At 35.2% G+C, this 14,262-nt stretch overlaps 1 protein-coding gene across 1 annotated transcript in view; it reads left to right on the top strand.

Annotated features, from left to right (window-relative positions):
- The first annotated feature begins 3,371 nt into the window (after nucleotides 1-3,371).
- Nucleotides 3,372-14,262, top strand: part of LOC115443356 (cGMP-specific 3',5'-cyclic phosphodiesterase) — a 97,596-nt gene continuing 86,705 nt past the window's right edge. Inside the window, exon 1 of the mRNA XM_037439993.1 lies at nucleotides 3,372-3,602. The gene's annotated coding sequence lies outside the window, so the exon portion shown is untranslated. The remainder of the gene's footprint in view (nucleotides 3,603-14,262) is intronic.

Raw genomic sequence — 14,262 nt, 5'->3', positions numbered from 1 at the left:
CTCATTATTTTAGGGATATAATCACGATAAAGTGACAGTGGATATGTTACATCTATGCTTGGCCTTTCGATAATAAAGGCGTGATATTCTATTTAGTTATATTTGCATAACCCAGAATCAAAATTTAAAGCAACAGTCACCGGTCGATTTCACAAAGTTCAATATTCTAAATTCAAATTGAATTCATTCTGAATTTGTCATCATTCCATTTAATTGATTTCCATGATTCTTCTCATTTGTAAATGTATTTTACATTCCTACATTTTTTCATATTTAAATGTATCCACACAATCAGAGCTGGTGTTGCCGCAAAGCCTTCCTAATTTGCTTTATGTGGTTCGGTTCGGAACAAAGGCAGGTAATTTGGAGTCATATACAGTAGGATTAGTCTGTGTCGTTATTCATTTATAATAGAGTTGAATTTATATTCGAAGCGGGCAGTTGCCATACAGCCAAGTATTGCGGTAAATAAACAGCATTTGCGTTTGTCACACATCGATGTGTAGTGGAAAGATAAAAATATGTTTACCTATAGAAGATTTCTTTGATACACCCACCTTGTTTATCTCTGCTACATCCTAAGGTTGAATGGGAGAGAATGTCTACGGCATTAAGTCCACCTATGTACAAAATATAATTGTATGTAAAGTGCAAATAAATAAATTATTTAATATATTATATTATAATAAATGAGAATATTTGTGAAAATATTTGGTATTGATCATGTCCTGGACTAACATTGCATTTTTTTTCCCGGTAATATTCTCCTCTGTAAAATATTTTATTTTGAATTTATTCAGCAACTTTTGTGGCTAACTGTAAATAAAGCTAATTGTTTCATACATGAGACATTATTGCACGTCTAATCAAATATAGTGGGATAATTAAATTATACAGACTTAGTAACCGATAGACAGAGTGACGTACCTCTTTATTGATATTCATATTTTATACTATGACTCAATTTTGTAAGGCAGACGATAGCCATCTAGATACCGACAACCGAACACATTATGGAAAATACGTCGTAGTTGCTTTTTCCACCGCGTCACGTTGTGCCAAACTAGTACTATACTTTCAGTAAAGTATTTTTATACGAATGATTCAACGTGGGTGCTGCTTGCCTCAATCAAGAGAACCTGATATTAAAAAGTACAATATGTTATTGCACTGCACACGACACTGAGAAGTTTAGGGACGGTTCCGAAGAGCTATATTCGTGCATCAAGATACCCCGGGGCCGTGCCGTATGCGTCGAAGAAGTGTCGAACCGCGTTTTGGTTGGTATGCCGGTGTAAGGTTGACAAGCATTAGGAACGGTCCTCAAATCGCTCTGAAAATGCTATACTCCCGAGTGTCGATATTGGGCCGTAAGACCGGTGAAAAGAAAAGATATTAGGTGTTAAGTCTCATAAACCCTAGTAACTTGGGTATAATAGCCTTTAACCAGATTATAATAGTGCTTGCAGAATATTGCATCGTATTAGGAATAGACATGCCAGTAATACCTCCTCAGCCGGTCTTTCGCTTTCAAAAGACGTACCAGTAAATAATAATCACGACTATAATCGAAGACTTATTTTTTTCCGTTATGTTCTTATGAGTAAACTATTTTTATCCTGAACCTAGTATCACTTTGTCTTGACAACCTAAAATAAAAATAAGTTTACGATCACTTCGACGGTCTATTGGGAACTTATAATTATGAATTAGCGCAATAAGAGAATCCGACTGACAAACCAGTGGGCACTGCATTTTTAAAACATGCGAATCTTTGGATATAAAAAATAATGCCAGAATTTAAGTGTCTTCGGCGATTTTCATTTATGTTTTATGGTTTGGAATGAGTTAGTAGGCGTTTACATGCAACACGTAAAGGATTTCCCAGAAGTATTAGGACTAGCCTGTTCTTAATGTAAATTCCTGAAATTTCTTCGTATAACCTATTTCGGTATAAAAGAAACACGCGCGAATGACACAATAATGGCCAATTGAATACCGACTATTTCGCAGAACGCGTTAGCTATTACTAAAGTAAGTTTAATTTTCTTTTATACGTGCGGCAAAGTGATCTCACTGTAGCTGATGGTAAGTGGAGTGGGGTCCAAAAGAATGTCGACTGACGAAACATGATAACCCCTCGCCATTTGACACACATACGTAGGGGCCCAGGTAAGCCTGTCGCTTTCCGGGATTAGTCTGAGAATGTCCGGTTCCAACAGGTATAATTGTGTCGATTGCCGGGGTCATTTCTCGAAAGTCAAGTGTTCCCACTTCCCACAGGGCCATATTAGTTTACCCTGAGACACTTCACTGCTCGGTGTCATAAAATGCGTGCCACTGCTGATCCTGGCTTACAGGAGTTGTAGTGGTGGGTGTGAGGGCGGGAAAGTCTCGTTCCCACAGGGCCGTAGCTAGGGGGGGGCATTGAGGGGCAATGCCCTATCTTAAAATGCTAATGCCCTACTTAGGGGATTTTTGGTACAATCTGTATATTAGCTTAAAAATTACGTAAGTTAATTCACCTTTTTTTTTTTTGCTCACTCACACAAGTTAAGGAAACCAAAAATCGATAGAGCAGATCAGATCTAGTAACATTTTTATTTCCGCCCTGCTTGTAATAACAGCTGCCCTACCTTAAATTCAAGTCTAGCTACGACCCTGTCTTCGCACCCTTTGCCGTGCAAGTTTAAAAAAAATAGGCACTTATTGAGTGTACCAAAGTTGACAGCAAAGCTGGCTTATGACACTAGTTTTCTTCGACAAAACTATAAAGCCGTCACAGTCATGCTGAAGACTAAACCATCTGCAGTATCGCTCTAAAACCTGTACATATTGCGATCCCACTATCTAAGAAAAATGTAGTTCCAATAATTTTCCTTAATCGGGACTCTACATATGTGGAGTCATTATTGAATACTTTATCCATGCATTTGAATAATGTGCGATAAATGTTAATTACCTATTATCCTTAAACGTCGATTAATTAAAATACATAGCTACTTTAAAATAATTGATAAGAAAAATTATGACGAGTCATCATAGTCATATAAAGGTTTTTATGCTCAATTTTTAATTTCAGTACAAATAAAATACTTATAGTTAAAGTTTAGGTTTGACGGTTATTTTTCGTACAATAGGCTTACTATGTTGTATTTTGGCTGGCCTAAATCCTATTTAAGATTGATACAATAATAAAGGTATTTTCATTTAATTAAAATTGTTTATATCGCGTGTGAAAATGTCATACTAATTCCCACAAATGAATGCCTAGACTATTACCGTAGTGTATGGTGTAGACTGTAGAGGCAGACGCGTGCCTGGGCGGGCGGCGCGGCGCGGGAGGGGGGTGCCGATTGGCCCGGCTTACCTCAAGCCTTCAGTCCGTGGCCGACCGCCAGAGGAGGCACACTACGTCCAATCTCCAATCAAACCAAGCAACCGCGTGCTAAAATAACGTTTGCTAAATTAAATTGCCATTGGAATAGTATTTTGCGACAGTGTTTTGTTGTTCGTTCGCCTGTGACGTCACCGCGCCAGGGTCTGTGCGCCACGACCGGCCGTCGTGACGCGGTCGCTTCGGGGTGAAATTTTCAGTAGTGGTAGGTATACATTGTTTGACTGTAATTGATTGTATCAATTTATAATTTGTTGCCTTTGTGGGCCGTTTAATCGGTTAATGGTGTTGAAACAGCACATATTACACTAAATAAGTGGTCTCATAGGACCTTTTGGTTTTGCGAATTCGCAAATGTAATAATAACAAAGAGTGGTGTGGATTTATGGAATTTTGCTTTGCTGTCCCTAATATTTATAACAGTTGGTAATAAGTTATAAGTATCGTTTTATAAAAGGCAGATTGTTCTCTTGTCTACAATAAACAAAGCGTAACTTAAAACGTAAACTTAGTATGTACTGGAACTGTTATGTCATAACGGTAAGGGCTTCTTTAAAAACAAAATATAAACCACAATTAAATAGCTTATTGGATAAGCATATTTAAAACCGAGCGAGAAGTTAAAGATTGGAAAAATCAACACAGTGAAACAGGAAGGGCTCCCTTTTGACTCAGCTTCCTAAAGCAAGAACGGTAATGCATCTTCCTTAATTCAGAATTGTTTTAAATTCTTAACTTAAGTAGAATATAAGTTTGGATTATAAGTAAACCTTGACATTTGACGATAAAAAGAATAGAACATATAAAATGATCTTTAATTCTTCATTCGCTTAAAAGGGAACCGGTATGTTCATAAAGTTTATTGGTTAAAACTATTGAATGTTCCAGATGAAAATCATTTACGGGAATACTTGAACGCTCATTGATCAGCTTATGGTCAAGTCTTGTAATCTAGTAATTGGATTTCGAAATGCTGTTGGAGATCAACCTGGAATTTCAAATATGAATGAAAATCTAACTGAAATCAATCAATATATTCTAGCTTCTGGCCCTTAAATCGTAGATAATACAGTGATAAGCTAAGGTAAAGTAATATCAGTAAAACCGCACTGTTATTGATCCAAATCCTAATATTCTTAATGTTAAAATTGATAATTTGTCTGGACATTGGAAATTAGGATGTATTTTGTAAAAAAATGATAAAATAACTGCTGAATGTATTTCAGTGTTTTGCACATAGATATCTTTGTCTAGAATAAAATTCAGTTTTTTTTTAATCGCGAAACGAAATACAGTGCCAAAGAAACTATTCATCCACAAAAAGGCTAACGCAGGGTAAGCTGTAGGGATGACTTACTTTTACTGCTATATTTAGCACAATACTTACTTTTTTTACCTACAAAGTTACCTATATAAAAGTTTCGACATAAAACAGCATGTTTTAATTGCAAAAATTACTTGTCGGTAAAAAAATGTTTATGGTTTCTTTATTGTTGTCTTATAATACTATAAACGTACCTTTCCGTATCATTAGTATGTATACAATTGCTTCACTTACATAGTGTCAAAACGTTGTTGTCATATTAAACATGTTCAATGATATTACTATACGATATAGCAAAGGGTATAACCCTTTGCTATATCGTATATTTGCTATATGGTAATATTGAACATAATTATGTTAGGTGAAATCTGGAAACTGCACGAGTTATAGATCTATAATCCACGGAATAGAATTCCTTTATATAAATATAGAATCTCGTGCTATTGTCGCTATGAGGATAGATACAGAGAGGTGCATCTTACGTATACAACCACACATCCGTTCAGGGACACTATAAAATACGACTCTTCTTCATATGTTAGACAAATTCAAATTGCGGGTAAAACAGAAATATTTTGTTAAACCGAAAAATTTACTTATTTTGTTGCTTAAACTGAAAATCAAACCCATAAATACAAGGTTACATAACATCACGCATTTATCCCCGAAGGGGTATGCAGAGGCGCAACTAGGGCACCCACTTTTCGCCAAGTATGTTCCGTCCCATGATGTGATAGGGGGTAAATACAAGGTTCCCAGCCTATTATGTTGCATCACCAAGGAGGTGTGACTTCAAAGTATACATAATCATAGACAACGTAAGATTGTATGAACATCTTTGTTTCCATAAAACTTAAATGAAAATACACATTACCCATTGTTAGAAGAAAAATCAACACCATCTCAAATCTCAGTTCGTTTCTCACCAAATATATATTCGTATTATACTAAAGTAGTTGTAATGACTGATTGAGTTGTAAGCATCAAGGTCAATATTTATATTCACTATCTGTATGCATATACGGTTTAGTGTTAATTTAATAAAATCGAACAATTTTACACAAATTTTGTACAAACATTACATTACGTAGAATTGACACAATTTAATATCGTTGTGTAAAGTCGATAAATTTTCCATCTTAAAATAATGAGTCTGACTAATTTGAACGACGGAAACTACTTAATTTTGACACAAAACACGGCAGTTGTATCGCAAAATCTCTATGTCACTGAGACAGTCTAAGTGGTACAAATCGGAGAATATTGTATAATTTTTTTTTTGCCCCAATTAACATGGCTTTCCGGTTTGAAGCGTTGAAGCCGGTGTATATAGCAATTTATAGTGTGCATGGGCTGGCTCGACCGGGATAATACCACTGTATTAAAGATCAGCCGTGACAGCTTAGTGCATTTTTATCAAGCAAGATATCCAGAAGACATATAACCCAGCCCACTCTGATTCCTTTTCTTCATTTAGTCCGAAGCGCATCTATCTTAGTTTTGATATTGTTGCTGTGCATATCGACTGGAGATTATTTATTACCAGCTGGTGAATCGGGACCCACCTGCCTCATGACCTGTTTATGTAATAAACAATAAGTCGATAGGGCACAATGGAAATAATAAGAATTATTAATAAGAATAAAAATTAAATAGTATTAAGAAATTATCCCATCTGTTTATAATTCAATATTTTAATATATCATAATTACAGCATTATGATTATTAATAAAGAGGAGGTAATTAATAATTTTTAGCAAAACACTATTAATGCGAACTAAAAATGAGTGGCCTAAATGATGGGCGTCATGATATAATGTATATTTCTACCACCAGACAATACTGTTGTGTTCAATTAGAAGGACATGATACCCAGCCTAATTACTGGGTTATGTCTTAGCGTGACGAACGCCGTAGAGTGTCACGCAGTCCTTTGTAATTCAAAGTTATGTATGCTGTTGTTACTGTTTATGGGCGGGTCGTATTGTTTACCATCATAAAATCAAATATAATGTAAATTCTTTTGGTCGTTTCATTCTATAACACGACTGACTGACGAGAAATATGGAATTAGAAATTTAACTTCAAATATACGTCAATAACTCCCAATTTGTTTTATTTAATAAGAACTACAATTCTAGATAGTTCAGGAAAGTGTTGCGGCATAAGCTTGCTGTTGCATTTCGTATGGAAACTCAGTTATTTCACCCAAACACACCTTTCCTCCAAGGCTAATATGCGGCATCACGTTCATTTATATATTTTTGTTATTGCCAATGTCAAATCCAGATTATCCACTTAAAATTCACTGGCCTGTACTAAAAAAGTTACCATGTGACCCATTTGCTCTTTTACTGACACTAAAAAAATACAAAAATCTCCACAACCGGCCTTTACTGCTTTCATTTTTATCTTGTTGACGCAGTAAGAAAACTACTTAGCATCGCCAACTTAGAGCTACGTAGGTGTTACTTTAACTTTAAAATATAATGCCCTAGGTGTTGTTCGCGATGTCTTCGTCCGAGTTAAAATCCTTTTCCGCTACAAAAGTCCTTATACGTCTCCAAAGCTTTTTATTTAAAAATCGGATTATCTCAAAGGAACGCAGAGGTGTATGATCACGTGCAAAAGCTAAATAAAATAAAGTACAAAATAATATTATCCTTACATTATGGGATGACTTCAGCCGTCATATTATATATGATTTTCACAGACATTCGTGTCTCCTTAATAATGTAGCATGTATTTTAATCATCAATAATCAGATTTTCGTTGTCAAAACCTTCACCACTCTCTTATCTTGATTGCTAATCTAATTAGAAACAATAAAATAAAAAAAACACACAACCATTGTTTATTTAATGGTGAGCATAAGATTATTTGATAGGATTTTATCAAATAACGCATACAAATAACCTAATTCCACAATCGCATCAATCCATCTTGACTATGATATCGGAAAATTATCTTTAATATTGATAGATGGAACGATAGTGGTCAGGAGACGCAACAGCCGCTTGTTTTCTATTGATGGTAGTTATTGCGTCAATTCATTATCACAATCAGCCTATTTCCTTTGATTAATATGCGTATTTCATTGATATACCTGTTACTTGGAAATTAATTCGACAAAGAAGAGGAGTAGGTAACTCACAAGATTAAAATGATTGGAACGAAAAAAATCATGCTTTTTTACCATTTTCTTCATTGTGAACTCTTTTAATTTTTCGACATTTGCTATTGGTAATCATGTAGCTTTTATTTTAACTATTACAGAAACTGGCTGTTACCGATAGTTCAATGTCTTTTGTTTTATCAACTACTATTTGACGTGATACTGCATCTCCAACTTCAGCTTTTATTCATCTTATTATACCAAATATTCAGTATCCATGGCGAGACCTCTGACTTTTAAATAATACCAAATGGCTAAATTTGAAATAAAATAATAGAACTCCACAAACTCAATAAGAACGTAGCTGCAGATTTGCAAGTTAAATAGGGCTCATGAACTTTCATCCCTTGTTCAATGGACGTTTTATTTAAACTCAATAATGGGGCGGGTCTCCTATGATCCTACAAATACGACTGGAAGGCATGCAATATGTTGCGAACTAGGCGATTGGATCGACTTACGAGTATTAGTTTGTAATAAGCTTCTTAGTTCCGTTTCTAAAAGAATACATCTCGTATTGTTAAATTATTTTATTTAACTTTTATTTTATTGACGAAAAGGAAACATACAACATTATACACACATAAAAGTTAAATCAAACTACTTAGCACATAATACCAATATTTTTTTTGGATATCTAAATTACATATTATCTCAGATTTTTTTACATTGTATTCAACTATATTTAAATAATTCTAAGCGATAATACTGTTCTGTGAAAAAAATTATACATTTTAATTTGTTTAAATCATAATTTCTAAGATTATTCTTGGAGATATTTTATGACTTACAACGACTTAATTATTTACTTCTATTACTACTCCTTTAGAAATTAATCTCATTACTTTGTCAGAGCGTTTAGTATTAGAGTTATATCTCAAAGTAAATTATATTAAACAAGTCCGGATTTAATAAATTTCAATTTTATAGATTAATACTATGGCCTGTGCATCTTTTGGAACTTATATTTTCCTATAAATATATACCGGCAGAAATCTGTTTTAATTGTTTATTTATTAGCATATCAAGAGCTTAGTTTGACACAAATTACTAATAACAATATTGGACAGATTTGGAATTTCAGTTGGACCATAATTCAATACGCTGGTCTAATGTGGGTCAGCAAACAGTTCTTCGTTTTAAAACCTGCAAGACACATGCAAGTGAATTAGAGAATTGGAAAAATACATATATATTCAACTCCTCCCCATATTTCTGTATGTATTAATTTCTTTGCGGGTTGAAACTAATTAGTACTCCTAGAGACTCGACGAGCATCATAGCTTGGTGTTATTAAATGCGTACCACTGCCGTTCCTTACTTACAGGAGTTACAGTGGGTGTGAGACCCTTCTCTCACTATATAAAAATCTCACGTAAATGAATCTAGACCTAGAGGATATGGAGGCCGAACTGTAGATTAGAAAAAGTATACTCATTTGATGAATTGTGAAGTTGAAAACCTTGTTAATTGCGCGATTAACCACCGACGTCGAAGCGAAGTTGGAAGTTTTGAAATCCGCCAGACTAATTTCGATTCTCGTAGCGCTACTGATATTGACAGGGAGTGCTTTAGATCTGAAGCATATTGTTGTCTTGATTGTAAATTTATTTAAGTTCTTTGATTTTTGAGTGCTGTGTAGTGATTACTTATAATAAGGTAGAATCACGGGCTAGAACGTTTGGTTTTTGAAGATTTCAAGCTTACTTAGAGTAAATGCGACCCGTAGAACTAGTTAAGTATACTTGTTACGCGGTTTATAATTTATTATAAAACCTATATTACTTGTAACATTCAAAGCGGCTCTTTAATTAGTTCAAAACATACCTTATTGTCTAATAAATAGATGCCTGTCTTGGGTTACAATCGTAAACAAACATAAAAATGTCTTGGTCATCTGTACCCAATAACGTGATGGGTTCGGTCCTGGACCCATGTCAGGTAAATAATATCGGTTACGTATAAATGACCTGGTTACACATCTACCTACTGTGTCATGGATGTAAGCCTGAATTTATAAAAAACACATTTCTTATACAAAATGACTGGATACGTGGTATGAGTGATTTTTCATCGTGTTTGCTTATTATGACCTAACTGGTCACTGTTCAGTTTTTTAGCATCACTTTTGGCGTTACTGAGGAGGAGCGTTAAGTATAATATGAGGTTTCTTGTCACCTTTATTAACGTATGACTCTGAAGTTAATTGCTTCATTTAGTATAAAAAAAGAAATAATGATAATGCAGAACTCCTGCGGTCTATACCATAAGGAATGTGGATTGAAGCAGAACTTTGGTAGACTTAAACTTTGCACTGATTGTTCGAAAGACAATAGGCTTCTTTTCTAAGTTTCAATGGTAATACCCCGGTCCAACTAGCTTTTCTATAACGAAATAAGTTAGACAAAGGATTTCTTGGTAAAAACCACTTTCTTACAGTCACAGATAATGATTTATTTATTAGAATTCCAGCCTAAAAAACAGTACACAAAAGATTTTCTGCCTCGATCGGTACCATATTGTTAGTTTACATGATGGTAATAAATGCTGGAGTTAAAGAAAAGAAATTGAGGCCTTTAGAAAAAACGAAACAAAGTCCTATCATTTCCTTCATAGCAGGCCTTTTTTTTAGAGTAGGCATCCCTATAGTCTACATCGGGGGCAACTTGCAAACGGGATACTGGAATCCCGGCTTAACGACTGCGTAGGCCCGGAAAGTGGGAAGGAGTGGCGAAGAAAGAATGGAGGAAGGATTGGAACCCTTTTAGGATAGGCGAAGAGGAAAAGGAGGGGAAATGTTCGCGAGCCTTTATAAGCGCCAATGTATATTTCCAACAACGAAGCATTCAAGCATTCAACTGCGTGACTAGGGCTGCGACAAATTTCCTTCAGCGAATGGGCGTAATAGTATGATGCATTTCGTTCCCCTCCTATTTAGTCCCTTAGGTTAAATAGTTTTACTCCTAGACTCCGACCAAAGATAACATATTTTAAGGGTTAAAACCTATAAGTTGTAATATTAAATAAACTATTACTCGTTTATAGACTACCAGTTTCTGTTTCTCAGGAAACCTTTTAACGATATTAGAGAAACAACTCCGAAGCCATCAATCGAATACTGCGTACATAAATAATAAACTTCAATATTAGTTTTACCATTTGGACCTGTGTATGGTTACAAAGGGTCACGGTACATAAACCTTCGTATTAATTAGACAACATTTAATTTGAGTGGTACATCTTAAATTGGATTCTGAAATAGACCGCTTCATTTCCTTTAGCGATTAATCAGTACTTAAGTTATGTTTCGTGAGGAAAATTAAAGACGATTTCAATACGAGGTCTAAGATCTTGTGGTTCTAGGTGAACGCAGTTCTTGCACTCTGAAGTTTTGGGTGCGGATGCTGCAGGTTATGGGTTGCTCCGGTTAAAGTGTATACCTACTGGTAACCAATTCACATTGAGGCCTATAAGAGCTCGTAAAATTTCCTGGCCTTCTCCCCTCCTCCCATCCTAAGAGGGTTCCTTCTCCTTCCCGCACCCTTCCTTCCCCAGATCCTCTCAACTTCCATCCAGGACCCTGCAGTCGCTAAGTCGAGGGATTCCATTATTCCATTCGCAAGTTTTCGGTGTTGACAGCGGGGTCCGATACAACAAAAATTAATAAGCTCATCAAATAATAGATTAGTAGCCTATGTTCGATTTTGAACATTATTTAATCAAAAAAATAAGATTGAAAAATGCTTGGTGGCAGAAATAGAAAAGCGGACGGTACCTTCAGACTCCCACGTAAAGAGCCCTCCCACCTAGTTACTACCTTTTCGTTTTAATACATATTATAACTGTACAGTCGTGTCGCCTCACTGTACGTGGGGCTTAAGCGTATTCGAAAATAATATTTACCTCATTTGGAATTCTATGCAGGTGCCGAAACAAAAAGTACTTAGGTGGCGGTCCTTAATTTAAATCAGGGGACGGCGTCGCAGGTTTGTTAGTAATCATTTAGAGTATATGATTTACGCAACCTACACTATAAAAAATTATATACATTACTATCGCGTTTATACAATACTAGGTTTTGTCAGCGGATCCGCCCGCGGGTAAACGTTTTTCCGAGGTAAAAGTCCTGCTTTTTATTTTTCCGGGATAAAAGTACTATTCAGTAAGGAGAAATGTAGCTTCCTATTAGTAAAAAAAAATCAAAATCGCTTCAATACTTTCAGAGATTAGCCCCTACAAACCTACAAACAAAGTCACAACATTTTCCTTTTTATAATATTAGAATAGATTTATGTTGTTATTCAAATAAAATATCTTTGTAAAAATAATCCGGAAATATCATGAGGTCTTAAAAAATAATGGCAAGAGGTCCTGGGCCTGGTAATTTTCCGGATAATATTATGGTATTTAACCGGGATTTGAATTTATACCCTATACTTATACGTTTGCCTCTACTCTGTAAATGGTAATTAAGCTTTTTGAAATGTGAAAATCTCTGTTCACCTCTTAGGCTATTTATTCAAACTATAAATTAATAGGATTTATAAATTTATGTCTATTTCAGCGGCCAAGCAGCAGTATGTAGTTACTGTTGTGTTCCGGTTTGAAGGAGATTGTAGCCAGTGTAACTACTGGACATAATAAGATTTCTCATGTCTTAGTATGGCGAACACAGTGGAATGCCAAACGGTACTTTGCTATTCAAGGTGTTGGATGGTGTTTCTACTGTTTATGGGCAGTCGTATCGCTTACCATCAGGCGAATGGCAATCTATTCAAAACAATAAAAAAAATATATATATAAGTAGTTTTTCTTCGGTAACTAGAATCTAAACAGCCAGCTAACCTCGACCGCGGTAATTACGTCATTATCAAATCCTCCTTATCGACTCGTTACACTAATCTCTTTTCACTGACGCTAGTTTGCTCTCGTTTAATGATCCATAGACTAATTGGTGTATTTTAAAACGTTTATGGATATGTAAAAAATATTGCCGTGGTGTAGTTGGATTGCATGAGTGGTACGAGACTGCTCTGAGGTTCCAGGTTTAAATCTCGCGTCGTTTAGTGATATTCGGTTTTTCAGTTGCCCGGAATCTGGAATTTTTGCCTGATATGCCAATATGATCGCACCCTACCACATCATGGGACGAAACAAACTGGCGAAAAATCGGCACCCGGTTGTACCTCTATCACCTCTTCGTACATAAAGGCATTTGTTTTGTAGAAATTATTGCGAATTGATATTACAGAATATTGAATAGGTACATTTTTGTTTTCTACAGCTTTATATGTATCTATTTATTTTATTATCTTTAGATGAAGAGCAAATTATGGACAAAATATATTTTGCAACACATGCATTTTGTTTATAATATAAGTAGAAACGCCATAAAAATATTTTTGTTAGCACTAATGCGTGGATACATTATAGACCAGGATTTTTCTGCCCAAAGTTACAAAATAAATTTATTTAAACTAGTTTTAATATATTTTATACACATATGTGATCCCTTAAAAACATCTAAAATTATAGTAATATAATAGAGACTGCCCACCATTCCGTAACGCGTGAAGATCTTAATAAAACCCTGTAATAAAAATATTGTATTTTGTTATCCATACATAGTTTGATCTATTATAGCTTTCTGTTCTTGTCAAAACTTTGAAAATTGATTCTGAAATTCCCAGAATTTCTCCCTACACGAATCGCTACTTCATAATAACAGACATTTTTCTCGAAGCGAAATCTTTGTCATAATTTTACAAACAAATCTCGCATTAAGACCACAGCGCTGTAATCTTTACATTTGATTCAGGATTGGATCCTAAAATAATGCTAGGTAATAAATTATGGATGTTACCGTCGCCCCTTCTGTCCCTCGGTGGCCACTATATTTGAAATATATGGCCGGCGCGTGGACTCTGTATCTTTATTTTCACTATGGTTTAGTTGTTTACGCGCATAGTGATGTAGATTCATCTGCAGCCTATTTTTATTGGCTTTGGTGTTAGAAACCACGTCGTGTGGAAAGAGGCTTAAATTAGTGAAGATCTAATTAACTGTGTAGAAGTTAATCAATGTATTTATCTCTTCACACTTTTTCCTTTTAAAGTACTCCCCTGTTCACTCCCCATCCGCCTTAAAAGTCAGTACACTCACGATTTCTTTGAGTGTGGGTGTTTATGTAGTGATTACTTAGCAAGTAACACACCTGATCTTTTGTAGCGATATAAATTACATTTAAGTTCTTGACTCTTATTTATTCCAATTGAATGACGAGACCAGCGTGCCCGTCGCCTGATGCTTAACCATACGGCCGCTCGGAAAGAGCAATACCATACAGAACTTTGGATTACAAGGTAC

The sequence above is a fragment of the Manduca sexta genome, chromosome 18, assembly GCF_014839805.1.
Source record: "Manduca sexta isolate Smith_Timp_Sample1 chromosome 18, JHU_Msex_v1.0, whole genome shotgun sequence".
Taxonomy (NCBI): domain Eukaryota; kingdom Metazoa; phylum Arthropoda; class Insecta; order Lepidoptera; family Sphingidae; genus Manduca; species Manduca sexta.
The sequence above is the reverse complement of the archived record's forward strand: the minus strand, read 5'-3'. Positions and strand labels throughout refer to the sequence as shown.